This window comes from Panthera tigris, chromosome C2, assembly GCF_018350195.1.
Source record: "Panthera tigris isolate Pti1 chromosome C2, P.tigris_Pti1_mat1.1, whole genome shotgun sequence".
NCBI lineage: Eukaryota > Metazoa > Chordata > Mammalia > Carnivora > Felidae > Panthera > Panthera tigris.
This window is the reverse complement of record NC_056668.1, coordinates 79,891,619-79,908,868: the sequence shown is the minus strand read 5'-3', so window position 1 is coordinate 79,908,868 and position 17,250 is coordinate 79,891,619. Positions and strand designations below refer to the sequence as shown.

The 17,250-nt window shown below is 49.6% G+C and overlaps 1 protein-coding gene across 5 annotated transcripts in view; it reads left to right on the top strand.

Annotated features, from left to right (window-relative positions):
• ST6GAL1 (ST6 beta-galactoside alpha-2,6-sialyltransferase 1) overlaps positions 1-17,250 on the top strand; it is a 118,466-nt gene that overhangs the window by 25,693 nt on the left and 75,523 nt on the right. For 3 of the 5 annotated variants that reach the window (XM_042998951.1, XM_042998946.1, XM_042998948.1), the window contains exon 2: positions 2,563-2,693. The exons of 1 other annotated variant lie outside the window; for it this stretch is intronic. The gene's annotated coding sequence lies outside the window, so the exon portion shown is untranslated. Of the gene's footprint in view, positions 1-2,562; positions 2,694-5,110; positions 5,316-5,859; positions 6,101-17,250 lie in introns of all 5 variants that reach the window. One more of the 5 variants, XM_042998947.1, reaches the window with a different exon arrangement.

The window sequence follows — 17,250 nt, the reverse complement described above, 5'->3', positions numbered from 1 at the left end:
AACCTAGCTCTTCAGGGGTTTATGGAGGGGATTCGGGGGATGCTTATAGGAAGAAAAAGTAGGAAGTATAGATGAGCTTTGCAGTCTCTTGAACGTCACCAAGCATCTGCTCTCTCTGGACCTGTACAGTTTCTTGTCTGCCGCTCTCTGGGCCTCTGCCCTGCTCTCTTTGTGGGCCAGCTTCCTCTCCTTCTGCAGGGCCCCACAGCCCCATCACTTGGTCTTGTGCATGGCATTCACTTCTTCTAGCTCTACGATCCACCATGAGCTGACTGTAGTCTTTGGTCATCGTTGCAACTTTGAAAGTACTGATTGGTCCAGCACCCTTATGGGTGAGTTGCTTTTGAGTCAAAGTTCTACCCTGTGTCCATCCGGAGACTGCCCAGGTGTGAGTGTGGGTTGGGTAGCGGGAAGACCTGGCAGAATGACTTGAGCATTTGAATAGTACTGGAGGTCTGCAAGCCATCTGACAAAAGATTTCAGTAGCATTAGTGGAGCCCCACATTCCCTCATCAGTCGGCAGATTGCCGTGACTGGGGTGCAGGTGCATGGGGTGGAGAGGCAGGGGGTGCTGATCAGCTGGGAAGGGGCACGAGACTAGGCTTCTCAGGGTCTTTGCCTAGGTCACAGGGCCACAGAAATCCAGGAAGTCTGTTTGGACAGATGATGGGGTGAACTATCCCTGTCTCGGTGAAGGTTTGGCCTGGAGCAAAAGGCGGGGTAAGGGAGTCTAGCTAGAGATGGGGAGGGGGGCCTCCCTCCTGAAAAGAGGGCAGGTGAGTCAGCAGCCCCAGAGTCCACCAGCCCTGGGAGCACCTTGCTTTTGTTCCCTGGGGAAGGCTCATTACCAGCAGGCTCCCAGGTGGCCACCAGCTCAGCTGCGGTTTGCAGGTAGAGATCTCGTCCCAGCCTGACCCAGTCTCCCCACGGAGACTTTGGCTCCTGCTGTTTTGTCAGCATTAATTACAGACAGCAGCAAAGTGCCCAACTGCTGCAAGTGACTTTTTCTTTTTCCATGTCAGCTGATGCCTTTGTCCTTTGCTCTGCTCTGCCCTGAACCTTTGTGGGACCTTGACATTTCCACCCCCTCAATGGCTCATTTCATCTTCACTTTCATCTGATGATGAAACTTCCTATCAGTGTCTGAAGTCTCATGGGGATGACTGTTGTTTCTCATGGCATCTCAGGGTCTCTTCCCCCTGGACACCATGCTTGTGTGTTACCACTCGTCTCTGTCCCTCAGGGGGTTTCCCACCTTTTGCTCCTTACCGTTCTCACTCAGGTACCCCCTCCCCAGGCTTGATTAGGGGAGTGCATTTAATCAGTAGGTCTTATCTTCTATTTGGGCTAAGCTGAATGTGAACATGAAAAGTGAGAATCCACACGGCTGGCACTCCACTCTCATTTCCACTGCCAGTGTTACCCGTGGTGAGCCAGGATGTGGGTGAGGGAGGGGCCGGGCGGCCCTGGGGAAGGAGCAGCGGAGGAATGGGCACCCTTCTCCATGGCTGAGAGCGGCTTATATGGCACAGAAGTCCTGGAGGCAGCATTCCAAGATGAGACATTTGGAAACTCTTTGACCGGGCCTTTAAGGAAATAACCTTGGATTTCCCCAAAGATTTACTTTTAAGCACTCTTTGTAATTACCATAAAAACATTGGAGATGGCCAGCCTTTGGGGGTGGGGTAACATTTATAGCCACATATGTGCAAGTTATATCACTGTTACAATGGGGCTGCAGGAGAACGCTGATGACACAGAACCAAGTCATGCCTAGCTTTATTGCAGCTTTGTGAAAGATCTGCATAACCAAATAAAACCAGGAAGAGTGTGTTATCTGTAGTTATCTTGGGTGGAGAGGAATAGGTAATTTTTTTCCTTCTGTTGACTTAATTATATTTTCTGAAGTTTCTAGATTAAACATAACTTTCTTTGATCCTGGGAAAAAAAACAATTACTTTAAAAACATGCTGTTCACCCAGACAGCTACAATAATATATGGACTGAAAATTTAGTTTCCGTTAAAAATGCTCTCAAAATAAATCGGGAATTGAATTCACATTCGTAACATTCCAAACAACATACTGTGGGTCAAAGGGAGACTGTGAGCAAGTTGGATGTGTTCGTTGATTGAAATCAGGTATCCATAAGCCTTATCTAAACATGAGACTTGGGGCCAGAACTGTACTTTTCTTTTTCTTGCTTTTCTTACTAATAATAGCAAGTAGCACAGGATTAAGTGACTGTGGTAGAATTTGCTTTGCTTCATCTAGAGCTCAGTGAAATTGCACAGCCCCCGAAGGGGTAGGTCTGGGTGAATAGATGGGGAGTTTGGGTCCTGGAAAGGTGCCTGGCTGTTTCAGGTGGGGCTGTAGTTCTGGAAGGGGCTCTGAGGTGTCACGAGTGACCAGGGCCAGGAGTGGGAGGAGGAAGGGGGCTAGCCCTCCTGCATGTGTTAACATATGCGCTTCTGGTGCTTTGTCGGCAACTTTTCTGTGTGTGCGTGTGTGCGTGTGTGCGTGTGTGTGTGTGCGTGTGCGTGTGTGTGTGTTTCCTCTGTAGGTGAGGGAGAGCCAATTGTGCAGAGCTCTGCGGCCAGCAGCCCACAGAGAAGCAGTGAGCCCCAGCTGAAATGAATTGGCCTCCTTGAGCGTGCCCACGCCCTGGTGCCCAGCCTCTGTCGCAGCAGTGAGGTAAGACCCCTTGAATCCCAGCTTGGGGACAGAGAGGGCAGAACGAGGTCTCCTCTTTGGAGGTGCTGGAAACCTCTCCCTCTAAAGCTCAAGGGAGAAGGAGCAGTTGTTTCTAGTATAAACCACCTGCTTCTATCTTAGCCCGTTGCGGGGCAAGGTCACTTGGTGGCTATAGAGGCTTTGATTTTTCCGAGGAGGGCTTTTGGAATCTTAACGGGGAGTTGTGTTTTTCTCAGTTGCTGGTGAAATTTGAACTCCAGAGGGGATGAATTTATCCTCCAGGTAAGACTGCATGGGATTCACGTGAATGACTTAACTTAGGGGGCACCTGCTCTGTTCTGCGAGGGAGCTTGAGCTCTTAGGATACTTTCTTTCTGTCTCACACCCAAGGGAGACAGAATGACCAAAATGATGTGAGGAGGTTATTACAAAGCATTCCACTAAGCTCACTAAAAAATGACTAATTACCTAGATATGTTCTGATTGTAAAGGTAATATGTGCTCATAGGACATCTGGAGAAATACTGACATGGAAGAGAATAAAACAGGCCTGAAATCCTACCCCTGCTGACAGTCCTTCAGATAATTTTCATTAAGGTTACTCCTTCAGTCCTTCAGTCCCCACGGCATGTTGCCGCCCCCTGCACGGAAGTAGAGAGGTGAGGCCGAAAGAACCCTTAATTAGGAGCCCGGAGAATTTGCTGCTAGTTTGGGCACTCTCAGAGAGCCGATTTTTAAATATTCAGGAGTTTTGCAAACTGCTTGTTAAAAACTGTTGACAGCTAGAGATTGGCCACGGTGGGGAAGTTTACACTGCCGAAGTTAGCCAGTTTTATAAACCAGGGCTTTTTGGTTTTGGAGATTCAGGTTACTTGCTCGTTCTACCCCCGCAGGCTGGGAGGCATGAAGCAAGTCACTGTCCTGTGCATCTTCCTTGTCCTTCCTCTCCTGCGGAGAGTACTGCTCAATGAGCATTAGCAGAATGGATGAACGGATGAGATTTCTGTTCTAATCATCCCATGAGGCGGTCGTGAGGCTCCCTGCCCGTGGGAGGGGGCTTAGGTGATTGGTAAACCTTTGGTTTCTCAGTGGAGAGAAGTCTGCTGGCCTTTCCCCACGCCTTGGCTCTCGCTTCTTGGGAAATCTGTGAATTACTGACACCCTTTTGTAAGGGCAGATAAAAACTCTCCATTTACTCATGGACATCTGGGGCATATTTCCTTCCTGGAAAAATCAAGGAGTCGGTCAAAGAAGTGTGAAAAGGAAGGCCCAGCACGGCTACATGTGAGAGCCAGGACTGAAATTAGAGCTTTTGACTCTTAAATTCTACAGGAGGGTATGAGGGGGGAGGAGGAGGAGGAGGAGCACTTCCTGCCAAATGTAAAATTGAAACAAAAGCCTCTTTCTTCAAGGCCCTGCTGTGGGCAGATTAGAGCTAATTAAATTAGCATAATGGAGCCCCAGCCTCTGCCCTTCTCCCTCTACTTTCCTGGAACCTTTGGGCTCCCTGACTCCCTGCCCGCACCCTGTGTATTCTGGGGAAGGGGATAGGGAGAAGGTGGGGCATCAATTAGGCACCAGTTCACTTTGTAGAATCGTAGTTCAGAGAATTAGAAAGGTGGGAAGGACTGGAGAGGCCATTTGGTCCGAAGCCCTCAGTTTAAGAAGCCAGGTCGCACAGCTGGTGACTGGCGGTGGGTGGCCAATGGGAAGGTACATGCTCCTCCTGGGGAGGCGGGGAACCAGGCTGGTGGGATGGGGCACGGCTCTGGAGGCCTCCTGATCACTGAGCCCTTGTGTGCCATGGCTAAGGGGACGTGGTGGATGGTCTCAGGGGCCGTCCCTGCCTCCACCTTTCTCAGACCCCTTCCCGTGCGTCTGCTGCCATAGCCTTCGTGCATGTGGGGCTTCTCTGGTGTGCTTGGAGTTAAGTCCCCTTCCTCATCAGGGTTTGGTTTTCCACTGAAACCACCTGGGCAGATGCTAGTCTGGGGGCTTACCCGTGTGTACGAGGGAGGGCAGGAAAGGGTCCGTGACGGCTCTAGGCACTGTGCTTGTACTCTTGTCTGCAGAATCTCATTTAGTTCTGCAGTGGCCTAACAGGATAATAGGTTTTTCCATTCCCACGAGGCAGACGTGGAAATGGAGTCTCTCGTGGAGATAAAGAGACTTGCCCAAGATTTCACAGCCCACAGGCAACAGAGATGTAAACTCAGCCTGCTTTGATTCCACAGCTCTAGCGGATGCTTTTCACAGCAAGTGCTCGCCTCCAGGAGAGGGCGTTTCCGGATGATGCTGATGAGGTTCCAACAGGCAGGGTCCCTTCCCTCGGGGTACATCATTCCATCTCTGAGGCTATGTGAGCAGCTGCAGCTGCGTGCTTGGGGCTTGACAAAAGGCCACACTGTTCCTTTCAGATACCAAGGACTCTTCATTCTACAGCAAGATAGCATCAGAGCTGGGAGCATCCATAGAATTCTTTAGCCTCGTCCCCTCACTCATGTGGTGGCCCCAGGTCTCTGAGTCATTTGGAAGCAGAGGCCCTCTCAGCCTCTGGGCTCCATGCGCTTTTGCCAGGCGAACATACTGAGGTGGATGTGCTCGGTTTTCCTCCATGTTTGGGTAAGTGATTATTCCTCTGGCAAGAGGGATTTACTTCAGTGTCATAGGTAGTTACCTAAAGCCGGTTGGGTGCCTAGCCACATCTTATGGCCCTAGCCACATCTTATGGCCCGTTCGGTCGGGAGATCCTGGCTGGGCCTTGAGCGCACTGGTATGGCAAGGCACCAGGGGAGGAGCCCTCCTACATCGACACGGTACCCGACGTCTGTTAGCCCACAGCCATACACCATTTCCAAGAATTCTAAAGGGAGAAATTGTCTCAAGGGTCTGCGTGTCCCAGGGCTCCCAGACCCCCCCAAAATTGAGTCTTCGGTGCTCCCCCTGCTAACTGCGGAGAAAAGCAGCAAATGGTGGGCCAGAGTCTTGGGAAGATTCCTGCAGAAGGGTAGCGCTGAGGGGAGGAGGCAGAGTGGCCAGAGGGGGAGATCTGGGAAGGCACTGCTGAGTGGGACAGGCGTCTTTGTGGGGCTGGGGTTGAGGGAGGCGTGGCATGTATAGTTCTGTAGATAATCAAGAATCTTTTTCCTTTGTGGCACCTGATCAGTTCCAGAGGCAGGAAAAACTCACTTCAGCAGGGCGCTCAGAACACGAGTCAGGGCTGAAAGAGGTCCTTGGAAAGCTGGTCAGTGGGCCTTCACATCTTCCATTTGAGGAAACGGAGGCCCAGAAAGGGGAAGAGCCTTGTCGGTGACACAGGTGGAGCTGGAGTCTGTGCTGAATGTCTGGCCAGGGTCTTTCACACCAAACCACTCTGGCTGCACGGAGAAGAATGTTCCCAGAGGCAGGTACAGCCCATTTCCTGCCTTGGCTTGTCTGGCCCCAAACCTGTGATGGGCGGGGTTTGGCTAGTGGAGGAATTTGTGGCAGTGGCCACCCAGAAGGCAGAGGGTGTCCTCTCAATGATGTCAAAGATCCCCTGGCATCTCTGTGATGCCAGCTCTTCATCCTCGTCTGTTGTCAACCTTCCTAGAGGTCTTGTTGAGGCCGAGGTGTATCATTTCTGGCTTCTTGCTGGAAGCTCCCCCACTGTCGGAACACCTCACCATACAGAGAAAAGTGCCCCAGCTTTGAGGCCATTTGAACTGGGTGTAAACCTCGCTTGACCATAGCTGCACGACTACCTGGCCTTTCTGACTCAGTTTCCTCATCTGTAAAACGAATGAAGATTAATAATTATTTATGTCCTGCTCTTCCCACAAAGCAGATGCCTGTTAAATGGTACCTGTGATTTTCTCCCTGCAGCTCTATTGAATCCTAACAACAACGTGCACTTATTTAAACTGCACAACTTGGGGGTGCCTGGGTGGCTCAGTCGGTTGGGCGACCGACTTCGGCTCAGGTCATGATCTCGCAGTCCGTGAGTTCGAGCCCTGCATCGGGCTCTGTGCTGACAGCTCAGAGCCTGGAGCCTGTTTCAGATTCTGTGTCTCCCTCTCTCTGTGACCCTCCCCCGTTCATGCTCTGTCTCTCTCTCAAAAATAAATAAAACATAAAAAAAAAATTAAAAAAAAAATAAACTGCACAACTTGATGAGTTTTGACACATGTTTACACTCATGAAATTCTCTGCACAGTCAAGTTAATGAGCATAATCATTAGCACTCAAAGTTTCCTCCTTCACCTTATCCTTCCCTTTTCCCCCTCTCTCTGTCCTGCCTCCCAGCCCCACGCAGCCCCTAATCTGCATTCTATCACTGCAGATTCGCCTGCGTTTTCTAGAACTTTAAGTAAATAGCATCATACAGCATGTGTTCTTCTTACACTCAGCATGATCGCTTTTAAGTTTTAATTTGTTTTAAGTTTTTATCTCAACTCCAGTTAGTAAACATACAGTGTAATGTTAGTTTCAGGTGTAGAATATAGTGATTCCTGACCTCCATACGCCACCCGGTGCTCATCACAGTCAGTGCCCTCCTTAATCATTTTGACATTCGTCCGCGTCGTGTGCGGAAGTGGTTCATGCCTTTATTGCCGAATAGTGTCCTGCTGTACGGAAAGACCACTGTCTGTTTATCCTTTTATCCATTAACAGACATTTGGGTTGTTGCCAATTTGGGGCCATTAAAATAAAGCCCCTGTAAGCATTTGTGAAAAAATGTCGTGGGGACCTCTGGATTCTTTTTCTTGCATCAGTACCTAAGAGTGTGATGGCTGGGCCACATGGCGGGTGTATGTTGAACCTTTTAAGAAGCTGCCAAATTGTTTCCTAGAGTGGCAGTGCCATTTTACATTGCCCCCCCCCCCCAGCACTACCTGAGAATACCTGGAATAAACTAAATGAAGGAGGCACTGGACCCTCGCTGTACTATCTTCGGCAAGGTGCTCCATTTCCTTGCCAACACTTGGTATGGGCAGCCTTTTTAATTTTAGCTATCCTGCTAGGTTTGCGGTGATATCTTGTCATTTTATTCGCATTTCCTTAAAGATCAATGGTGCTGATCATCTTTTCGTGTGCTTATTTGCCATCTGCCTGTTTCCTTTGGTGCAATGTCTGTGCAGAATCTTTTGTTCACTTAAAAAAAAATAGAATTTGTTTCTTTGTCTTCTTACGATTGAATCGAGCCCTTTGTCCGCTCTACAAACAAATCCTTTATTGGAGATGTTTGGAAATGTCTTTTCCAATTCCCAAGCTTGCATGTCGTGAGAGACTATGACATGTAAACTAATAATTACAATTCAGTTGAGTCCGTACAGGGAAGTGCAAAGGAAGATGAGCAATCTTAGGACAGGAAGTCAGGGAAGCTTCTAGAAGGTGAATGTATGTGAATTGGTTTGTAAAGGAAATTAAAAGTTAGCTAGGTGGAGGGAGGGCAGTCTGGGTGGAAGTTTGTACATGCAAAGGCATGGCTGTATTGAATGTCATGCTGCATGCAAAATTGTAAGTAATTTGATTGGACGACTGGGATTTTGGAGAAGGATGTGGGCTAGACTCCCAGTTGCCGGGGCTTATGGCCTGCACGCTTCTATTTTTTTTTTTTTTTTTAATGTTTTGTTTTGAAACAATTGTAGATTCACTAGGAGTTGCAAAGATAGTACAGAGAGGTCCAGTGCATCCTTCATTTAGTTTATTCCAGTGGCTTCATTTTACATGATTATAGCACGATATCAAAACCAGGAATGTGAGATTGGGACAATGTGTGTCATTTTCTCGCATGGGTGGATTAGCAGAGCCGCTCTTTCGATCAAGAGATGGGCTGTTCTCTCACCAGAAAGATCTCCCTCATGCCACCCTTTCACTGTCCCACTGCCTTGGCCCCCTCCCCTCTGTGCTTCCTGTCTATAATTTTGTCATTCTGAGAATGTTCTGTAAACAGAGATGGACAGTATGCAAACTTCTGAGACTGGCTTGTTTTCAGTCATCATAATACATTTCAGGCCCATCCAGGTAGTTGAATGTATCAGTAATTTGCTCTTTTTTTTTTTTTTTTCTGACTGGTATTCCATGGTATGGATGTACCAGTTTCACTATCGACCTTTGGAAGGACATTTTGGTTGTTTCCAGTTTTTGACTATTACAAATAAAGCTGCTGTGAACAATTTTGTGTAGGTTTTCGTGTAGGCATAAATTTTTGTTTTTCTGGGATAAGTGCCCAGCAGTGCAATTGCTGAGTTGTATGGTAAGTGTATTTTATTTATTTATTTATTTATTTATTTATTTAAGAAACTGCCAAACTGTGACTGTACCATTTAACATTCCCACCAGCAGTGTGGGAGAGATCCACTTTCTCCACCTCCTTGTTGGTGTTTGGTAGGGTCATATTTTTATTTTAGCTCTTCTGATAGATAGGGGACGGTGTCTCATTATGGTCTTAATTTGCATTTCTCTGATGGCTAGTTGTATGTCTCTTACCCTTTCTGCTCCTTAGGTCTGGCTGTGTGAATTTAGACCCCAGGCTATACTTTTTAAATGTAGGAAGGAGGGGCGCCTGGGTGGCTCAGTCGGTTAAGCTTGGGACTCTTGATTTCCACCTAGGTCATGATCTCATGGTTCATGAGATTGAGCCCTTACTGGGCTTTGTGCTGACAGCATGGTGCCTGCTTGGGATTCTCTCTCTCTCTCTCTCTCTCTCTCTCTCTCTCTCTGCCACTCCCTTCAAAATAAATAAATAAACTTTAATTGTGAGAAGCAAGAGGACCTAGTGCTGACAAGCCCCCTCCCACATTTCTGGAGTTGCCCCGAAGCCTGACTTCTTTGTCCTTTGACCTAGTTAGCCAGTTATCGGAGATCCTTCTTCATTATTCTGGGTGGCTCCAGGAAAGTGGTATTTTCTAGAGCTGCATATTTTTCCAGGGAGGTTCCCCCCGCCCCCTTCCGCAGATGAGCAAACAGCCTGTAAGTGTTGATTTTTTTACTGTGCTGTGGGGTAAGCTCTCTCTCTCCACCCTGTCCCTCCCTGGTGCCGGTATGCCAACATCTGTACTTACTGGCAGCTGAGATAAAGAAGCATCTGGAGTTAGGCCAGGATGGCTATTTTCTCAGTGTTTGGAGGTCTGAAATGCCAAGGGAATCTTGCATGGCCTCAGGCCTTCCCTGTGCTCAGCATCTCCTGATGTTGTTCTTTCACTTCTAGATGGACAGGCAGCGTTACTATGCTGGGAAAAATAATAATGGTAGCTAACAATCCTATAGCATTTATTATGTACCAGGTACTAAGTGCTTTCTATGCATTACCTCATTCATCCCAACAACCCTAAGAGTTTGGTGCTGTTAATACCGCATTTGACACATGAGGAAACGAAGGCATGGGAGGTCTCATAGCTAGTAAGTGGTGACTCAGTTGGGACTTGAACCCAGATGGCCTGACACCCAAGTCTTCTTGTTTTCAAAGTTTATTTCAGTTATAGTTCGTGAACGTACAGTGCACAAGTCCGTCCTTCTAGTCTTCGCGCTCTGCTATCTGGGAGTAAGGGTGGGCGGCACCTTGTGTGATGCACACCTTACTGTGTGAAACTGTGGGCCTCAGGCCGTGCCTTTGGGAGCATTTGGGAGGCGGGGGGCATGCTGTGGGTGTTTCTGGGGCGTCAGCACTTTGTGATGCTGCGGTGGGAAATAGAATAGCGGGGGAAGTGCTTTCCTAGGCAGAAAGGAGAGTTTCTTGGAGGCCTGCACTGGCCATAGGCTGCTGTCCAGGTGTGAGTGAGGCTCAGGCTCGGAGCCACAGTCTTGTGGAGACATGATTCTGTTCTACGAGCCTGCTGTGCACTCAGGACTGGCTCACACACACTGTGGGCAGACGCTGGCGGGGGAGGATGTGGGAGGCCCTGACCCTGGGGAAAGCACCCGTCCTCACTGGTCCTCAGACTCTCAACCACCTGCCTGTGCAGTCATAACCTTGAGCTTGCCTGCCCCCACTCCCTCCTCAGAGATGACTGGGAAAGAGCTGGGGCTTTCTGGCCTGACAGATCTGGGTTTTGATTGCAAAACCCCAGTTTCTGCTATCAATAGGGCATTGACGATATCTAGTATCTAGATCGTTGTGAGGCTCAGTGGGGGCAGGTGTAGTGAATTGCCCTAGAGCACGTTGGTTCTCTCTCCTCTTTGTGGGGCCCTTTCCAACCATCCAGCTGAATGGCAGGGCTGTGCTGAAAGAAAATGGGTGTGTGTGTGTGTGGGCGTGTGTGTACCTTGTCCTGATTCCATCAGTGAAGAGTGTCCATTCACTTACTTAGCACTCAAGCAACTTTTTAATGACCCTCTACCATGTGCCTGCTTCTGTAATAGGCCCTGTGAGCACAAGAGCCACATCCTTGACCTCACGTAGCGTAGGGTCTACAGAGAGAGACAGATATTAATTAGATAATAACACAACTGAGCGTGACATCGTAGATTGTGGAATTGCTCTGGAGGAAGTTCAGTGGTGCCGTGTAAGTGAGCCACGGTCTGAGGCCAGAGGACACTACCTCAGGGCGCTGCTTCTGACCTGGGTCTGATTCTTTAGCCTTGATCCACCGAAGAGGCCCATGTGGAATGTTCTGTAGGATCAGTTCACTTGTCCTGACTGTAGGCTGACCTGATGCCTGGCCGCCCTGGTGTTCTCCCCACCCCAACCAGCCACACTGTCCTGGGAGGTTCCCCGGACCCAACCACTGACAGCTGCTGCTGGCCCATGGGGGCCAAGGCTGAGCTCAGAGCCACACCTTACAGGGAGGGCCTGGTTATGTTTTTGTTGTTGTTTGTTTTTAAGTGTGCTCATTACTCAGCTTATTACTTATCTGAACGCAGTGGTTTTGATCATCACACAGATATTTTAAAAACACTTTTACTGAGGTGTAATTTATGTTCCATGAAATTAACTTCCTTTAAGTGTAAATTCGATGACTTCTAGTAAATGTACCGAGTTGTGCAACCATCCAGTTTTAGAACATGTTCATCATTGGAGGGGTCATTCATCTTTACATGGAAAAGGCAAGAAAATTATTATTATTTTTAATGTGTATTTATTTTCGAGAGACAGAGCACAAGTGGGGCAGGGGCAGAGAGAGAGCGAGGGAGACCCAGAATGCGAAGCAGGCTCCAGGCTCTGAGCTGTCAGCACAGAGCCCGATGCAGGGCTCGAACCCGTGTTCCATGAGAATATGACCTGAGCCGAAGTCGGATGCCCAACTGACTGAGCCACCCAGGCGCCCCAAGAAAATTATTTTTTTAAATGTTTTTTTAATCTTTATTTATTTTTGAGAGAGAGACAGAGTGTGAACAGGGGAGGAGCAGAGAGAGAGGGAGACACAGATTCCGAAGCAGGCTCCAGGCTCTGAGCTGTCAGCACAGAGCCCGATGTGAGGCTTGAACTCACAAAGTGTGAGATCATGACCTGAGCCGAAGTCAGACATTCAACCGACTGAGCCACGCAGGCGCCCCAAGAAAATTATTTTTTATGGAAATGTTCCATAATCATTCTGGGGCTAGTTCCGTTCTCCCAGCAGGAGGATCTAATTAATGAATTCAATTAGCATTTATGGAGTGCCCGCTGGAGCCACAGCTGGGCTAGGTGCAAAGGGGAATAAAGAGAGAAACTGTGGAGAGGGCAGTTTCTCTGTGGCTCACAATGTTCCCACTGAAGCTTCACTGTTCAGTGTCTCCTGTCTGCAGGTGTGGGTCTCATGGCGGTTACAGGGCAAGGTGCTCCTTTCACCCTGTAGCTCTTTGCTGAGGACAAGGCAAGGGCCTTGCTTGTGCAATAGTGACGTACTGAAAATACTGGCCGAGCAGAGAGAGGGAAGCGTACTCTCCAACATCTGCAAACGGCTCTAGACTTTGACAGGCCTGGATGCAGGATCTGGGAAGAGAGGAGAGTGGGTGTGGTGTTCACAGTGCAAAGATTCCATAGGTGGGATCAGGGTGCGCGGTGAGGATGCGCTGGGGGAAGAACGCAGGAGCAGTCAGAGCAGGGGGCTTGGAGGAATTCAGGGAGTAGTGGTGCCTTAGGTCACCTACAGCTTAGGGGCACATTTGCATGTGGTGGGGTGTGGCTCGGAGGCTTGCGGGTGAGGTGGGGGTGAGGAATTTGGACCTAGTGGAGCAAACTTGGAAGACGCCATTTTGTCTCTAAGGAGGGGCGTAATTGTCCAGAGCCGGATGTGGAGCACAGTCTTGTACGTGGAGAGAGGTGGGAGGCAGGCATGGTTTGGGAGGCTACTGCGAGGGCCCTGATATTAGGTGATGTGGACCTGACTTTAGCTGCGCCAGTAGGGTGAGGCAGGAAGAAGTGGATGCGAGAGAAGATTTTCTCAAGTGCGGGGAGAAAATCTCCCTGTTCCAGCTTCTTCTCCTGGGGTCCAGACCTGCCTCATGCACTTCGGCCAATCCCTCACGCTCCGCGTGTTCAATACCAGCTTCACCGGCCCCTCCCCACAGCGTGCCCTCCCCTCGCCTGCCATGCTCTCCTCCCCTCCAGTTCTCTATTCCACTCTTCTTGCCCAGGAGGAAGGAGGGGAGCCAGAAAGCAAAACGCTACCACGGAAGGCAGTGCCGTGGAAGGTAGTGGTGAGAGATTTCCAGAGTGGGAAATGCCCAATGCCGAACAGGGGAGCTGAAGAAGGGCTGGGGACTTAGGTCTGGTAGTAGCCAGGCAAGCCAGATGCTTCAGGTGCAAGATTTAAAGAGGCACTCATGCTCAGATGCCAACCCCGGACTCACATGCCCCTGAGATTTTGCACTCCAGGTGCCTTCCTCACCTTCCTCTAGTGCTGGACTAGGTTCCTGGAGAGAACTGGTCTTTGGGAGGACCCTGGTGATTTAGGACAAAGCACTGACTTTTAATTTTTTTTTTTTTAAGTTCACTTAGAGAGAGAGAGAGTCGGGGGAGGGTGGGCAGGGGCAGAGAGAGAGAGACTCTCAAGCAGGCTCCACACTGCCAGCACAGAGCCGGAAGAGGGGCCCCGATCCCACGAATTGTGAGATCATGACCTGAGCCAACGCCAAGAGCTGGACACTTAACCAACTGAGCCACCCAGGAACCCCCAAAGCACTGATTTTTAAAGGACTCAGGGCAGAGTGTGGAAGTTTCTTCAGAAGGAAGCCTTCAGTGGGGAGCTTCCTGAAGCTGTGTTAGGGCCCACTGTCTCCCACCTCCTTACCCCAAGACAACCCCTCAGGGTCTCCACGGACTCTGGTTCCTGGAGCATGGTTTGAAGAATACCGATCAACCCCAATCCCCATCTAACCATAGGGAGTCCTGAGACCCACGGAAAATTTGACTTACCAAGGCCACCCAGGCAGCGTGACCTTAGAGGTCTCCCTGTACTTCCCTTTGATTCATCATCTTCTGTTGTTTTATATTCTTTTTATTATCTCTTCTAATCTCCCCCCGCCCTCTCCCCCCCCACAAGGATTGGAAACAGCTGATACTGCAGGTCTCTAAGTATTTGAAGACTGCGGTCTAATTCTGAGAAGTCCGTTTATTGAGTGCCTGCTACCTACCAGGCATCATTTTAGGGGCTTTTACATTCATTATTTTAATTCTTATAGGCATCTTTCCAGGCGCATTATCCCATTTACTGGATGAGGAGACCGAGGCTCAGAGAGAACAAGTGGCTTGCTTAAATTTTCGGTTACTGACGGTGCTCCTGTGCCCAAAGCCCATGTTCTTTGTCCACACCACGCCTTTCTTCAGTCATTCATACAGAGTGCGCTGATGCCAGGCCCTGTTTTTGGTGCTGATACAGCATAAAGGAGACAAAATCCTGCTGAACCCTACCCCACTAGTCCCTCTGCTCACGAAGGGCGGTTGGCCCGCTCTTCGCAAGGCCTCCTGTTGCAGTCGTCTCTGGGCTGCCTGTGGTGGTCGCAGTGATTTTTGGCTGTTGCTGAGATGAAATCCATGGCCCAGTTCACTCCCCAGCCAACAAGTCACACGGGTTCCTTTCTGGGTGCCCCTGGGTTTCTGCAACATTCCATGGACAGGCACTCACGCAATACAGGCATTTTGTTCTCTGCAAGGACCTTGCCTGCTGCTCCCTCCTCCACCGTTCCCCCTACGTTTCTTGGCACTTATCACCAGCAGCTTCCTCCGGCTGCCACCCCAGCCCAGCAGAGCTCTGATTCACTTGGTGATTTAGCCCTGATAAAGGCGAGTTATTTTGGCCTCTGCTGCCCTCAGCCCCAGTGAGAATTTGGACACAATGTTTTCACTTGTCACGTTAGACTGTTTGCCAGAGTTTGCGGAAAAAGGCCTGTATTATTGATGCCCTTGCCAGGAACAGCTGCGCCCTGCCAGCCTGTCATGTGAGCCCTCTGAGACTCCCGGCTGCAAGGCCCACAGCTCTCCTGGGCCCCCTGGCTCAGGTGGGAAATGTGATCCGATCTGACAGAAACTGCAAACAGCCCAGCAGGGCAGAAAGCAACTTGGAAGGGACTGATCAGATTCCTCTCCTAGGAATCGACCACAGCCCAGCGTGTGTCTCGGGGGGGCTGATTCCATCCTGTGCTTTAGTGGAGCCCATCGTATTTGACAATTTTATTTTCTTTGTTTTAGAGACAGAGAGTGCACACGAGTGGGGAAGGGGAGCGGAGGTGGAAAGGGAGAGAAAGAATCTTAAGCAGGCTCCACGCTCTGTGTGGAACCCGACTCAGGGCTTCATCCCACAACCCTGGGATCATGGCCTGAGCCGAAATCAAGAGTCGGACGCTCAACCAACGGAGCCACCCATGTGCCCCAGGGGCCCCATTATATTTGAGGTCTTTTAGTCTGACGTCTCCCTCCTCCACAAGATTAAACAAATGGACCCTTAGCCACTAGAAACAAACAGACCCTTAGAATGAGTTTTTGATGTGGGGTTTATCTCCATTTAATGGATGAGAAAGTAGCCTTGGAGAGAACAGCGAAGTACCCGAGGTCTGTCCTCCTCCTTTCGGGATGCCGTGAGCCACCAGACACAAAAGGACATTTTCCCGACTCGCCTGTAGGTTACCTCGGCAGCCGGTGCCAGCTGTGGCTCTCACCTTCCTCTCTTGCCATCACTCTGTGAACACGGATATCCTATTTCTGGAGCTTCTTATTCCGGTGGGGACTTGACTCAAGTTCAGGATCTGCCAGGTCGGTGGTTGGTGGGGCTGCAGGTCAGACCAGGGGTGAGGAAAGGTAGTCTCTGGCACCTTCTCCTCTATCAACTGAAATGGCTTCTCTTCACCTCTCCTGCCCCATCAGAGCCCCTTTTTGGTGTCAGGAACTCAACACTGAGCTTAGAGAAAATAATAATGTCATTTGCTTGCTTAGAAAACCTCTGCCAGTCCCAGTTTCTTGGGTAAATTGGGACGAGAAACACTTCTGTCTGGAGCAGATAATTCTGAACCCCATTTCCATCACTGCAGCTCTCATACCCTCACCCCTCATAGCTTCTCACCATTCTGTGACTACTATGGGCCTTCTTTCATAGCTAAGCCTTTGGACCACCATTCTCTCTGGATATGCCTTTTTCTGCCTGGTAAACTCCTATTCATCCTTCAGAGCCCAGGAGGAACATTACCATTCCTGACTTCCTCTAGTGGAGTTGGTGGCACCCCAGCCTTTAGTTCTGAATGCCTTACATGCGCTTACACCCATCATCTTATGGGTCTTTCTCTTCCTCCGAGGCCTCAGGGGTAGGGGCTGGACCCTGTTTATTTCTGTATCACCTGTACTTGAACAAAATGAATGGGGGCTCATGAATGAATTATTTGCTAATGTGTGAGTCATAGGTGGACTCCACTTTAATTAAGTACAAGGTCCAAGGACCTTGAGAGGTGATAGGCCGAGTCTGTGGTGCTATTGATTAATTGAGCCAGGTACTGTGCCAAGGACATTACTGCAGGCGAGCCCTGCAGCCAAGAGGGGGTGGCACAGGGGTGAAGTAACGTTGCACAAGCTTCGAAATTGTAGAGTGAGGCACAGCGTGCCCTGGTCCCCAGGCCAGCCTCTCAAACACTCCACCCAGCCTGCCTCCCAAGAGGGGAGCTCCTTAAGGCTGGGTGCAGACCTGGAGAAAGAGTGCAGATTCTGGATGGTCCCAAAAGGAAGGGGGCGGGGTGGTACTCAGAAGAGGAGTAGAAGCCGGGGCAGCAGGAAGTACGAGGCAAACTTTTCTTCCCTTACTGTGATACTGGGGGCATCTTGCTGGCCAGAGCTCCTGCCGGCCGGCCGCTGCTGAGGCTGAAATATGAGCTGGGGCCAGGCAAGAATTTGGAGCCAGACCTGGATATGCAGGTCCTTTTGTGCCCCTGCCTGTTTAATTCCGCCTCCCCCTACTGCTGGGTGTAGGCACGTAGGCTTTAAAGACAGTAAGATCTGAGTTCAGATCCTGGTCCCTCAGACACTTGAACTGCGACTTGTGTAGCACTGAGTAAAACTACTAGGGTGGCTATTTTTATGTATTTATTTAATTTTTTATTTTTCCCTTTTTAAAAATTTTACTTTTGGTATCGTTAACAGTGTTATATTAGTTTCGTGTGTACAATATAGTGA